The sequence below is a fragment of the Bos indicus genome, chromosome 18 (assembly GCF_029378745.1).
Source record: "Bos indicus isolate NIAB-ARS_2022 breed Sahiwal x Tharparkar chromosome 18, NIAB-ARS_B.indTharparkar_mat_pri_1.0, whole genome shotgun sequence".
In the NCBI taxonomy this organism is placed as follows: Eukaryota; Metazoa; Chordata; class Mammalia; order Artiodactyla; family Bovidae; genus Bos; species Bos indicus.
Window position 1 is genome coordinate 42410348 of NC_091777.1, and position 2161 is coordinate 42412508.

Sequence of the window (2161 nt, forward strand, 5' to 3'; positions counted from 1 at the left end):
TTTTTATATGGTCTCTTGCCCCCACCCTGTCCCAACCTAAGGCTGGGGCCCATCCACTGGATCAGTACCTCCAGGGTAATCTGGGCTGTTGGGGAGCCCACAATGAAGCTGGAGCCAAGACTCAGTCTCTGAGTGAAACGCTAGGGCCGAATGTCAAACTCTTCCCAGAACCACGGCTCTTTTGGAGTAGAGGATTGAGCGTGGGGTCAGCAGATGAATGGGTTTGCGCTCAGCCTGCGTTCCTAACTTCCCTGGTGGCTCAGAGGTTAAAGCGTCTGCCTACGATGCGGGAGACCCGGGTTCAATCCCTGGGCTGGGAAGATCCTCTGGAGAAGGAAATGACAAGACTCCAGTACTCTTGCCTGGAAAATCCCATGGACAGAGGAGCGTGCTAGGCTACAGTCTATGGGGTCACAAAGAGTCAGACATGACTGACGACTTCACTTTCTTGTGTTCCTAGAACTTCTGCAAACAGAAGACTGGCTGACCTTCCTGATAGCAACTGCGGGCCAGAGCAGGACACAGTGCCCGTTCTGGGTCTCATCTACAGATGGGCCCTGCAGGCATTCCAGCCGGCCTCCCTCCCGGGATGGCTGTGAAGAAGCAAGAAGAAAATGGCATGTGACCATCTTGAGAGAGCTGAGCTTTTCCACATCTGGGTAGGGTGACACCTCGGGGTGCGAGGAGACCTTTGCTTTTGGGGGTAGAAGCCCATGAGGATGCTCTCTTGCCATCTCAGCTGGGGGCCTCAGGACACATCCCTTACTTGAGAAGTGGGCTCTGAGTCTCCCCTTACCACTGCCAATCCCAGCAATCCCATCAAGGCGCCATTTAACCACAGGGAGGGGAGACTCCGAAGGGTCCGATTTCACTGGCATGGTCCCTTTTGCCTGGAGCGGGAGTCCACGGGACCGAGCATGGGTCAAGCCACACAAAGACTGCGTGAGTGAGTTTAGCAGAACCACGCGAGTCGGCTACGCCGCCCAGCAGGTCCCTGTGCTGCAGGAAAGCCTCCTTTCTTGTCCCTCAGCCAGAGAGGCTTCTGTCTGAGGCCTGTCACTGCAGCCCTTCAAACCCATTTGACTGGGTTGGAGCGCATCACACTGTCACCAACTCAGTTTTCATTAAGCGGCTGCTTCTCTGTTAGCCTAGCCAAGCAGAAGAACTCAAACACATGCACAAATTAAATCGACATCCAAACTCCACCAATATACAAAGCAATTTAAATGATATTCATTAGAGCGATGACAAGCCCTGATGAGGCTTTCAGGAGCTGGGTCCTTCAGCTTTTGCCGAATCGGTTTCATGGTCACTGAGGCGGAACTCCGGCGACTGTACCTCCATTTTTTTTCAGCTAAGAAAATGACTCCTTCCTGACACACCTACCTCATTCTCTCTCCTTTCCTCCCCACTGTCTTGGCCCGAGTTTCCCCAGCCCTGGTTTCTGGACACACAGGTACGGCTATGAACTGGAGTCACATAAAGGAAAAAAGCAGCCACCCTGACTTCTTTTTTCCATAAATGCTCCAATTAAAACAGATTTCAGTTTCTCGTAATTTCATTTCACTTGGCCTGGGAGATCTCTAACTCACAATTATGACGGTCGTAAATGTGTCCTGGAATCCTGCTGTGGGAAAAAAAAAATAATGGAAGTGAAATGTTGAAACGCAATAATTTTTCAAACTTAACCCTCCAAATTTAAAAAGTCGTTTCCCAAGTCCTATTTATATATTTTAATTTTTAAAGAGAGAGCAGGATGGGGCCCCACCCCCACCCCCTGCTGCTGCCTGGGGCTACAGCAGAGGAGATAGAGGCTTGGTGGGGTCTGCAGGCACGGGTGGGCATGGAACCCTCAGGCCTCACGTGTCAGGACTAAGAGCCATGCCAGTCTCAGAGTCATGTCTTGCGTCTCCAAGTCCCAGGAAAGGATTCAAGTCCACTTGGGCAAAGAGAGCAGCAAGGGACTGCCTGATTCATCGCCAGCTAAGGGCAAAGCAAGGTCATGGCCACATACATCCATCAGCTCTCTGGGCTTTGGAGTTTGCAGCCCAGACAATACCCACAGCATGGGGAACCATCCACAACTTTATACACTGATGCCTGCACTTCTGTTTATAATTTTATGCTCAAGGTTAATAACGTATGTCCTTGGCTTTGATCA

At 51.1% G+C, this 2161-nt stretch overlaps 1 non-coding gene across 1 annotated transcript; it reads left to right on the forward strand.

Moving 5' to 3' along the window:
• The first annotated feature begins 248 nt into the window (after positions 1-248).
• On the forward strand, positions 249-320 carry TRNAR-ACG (transfer RNA arginine (anticodon ACG)). The gene has a single exon. It is a non-coding gene; the product is annotated as a tRNA-Arg (tRNA).
• Positions 321-2161: the final 1841 nt, after the last annotated feature.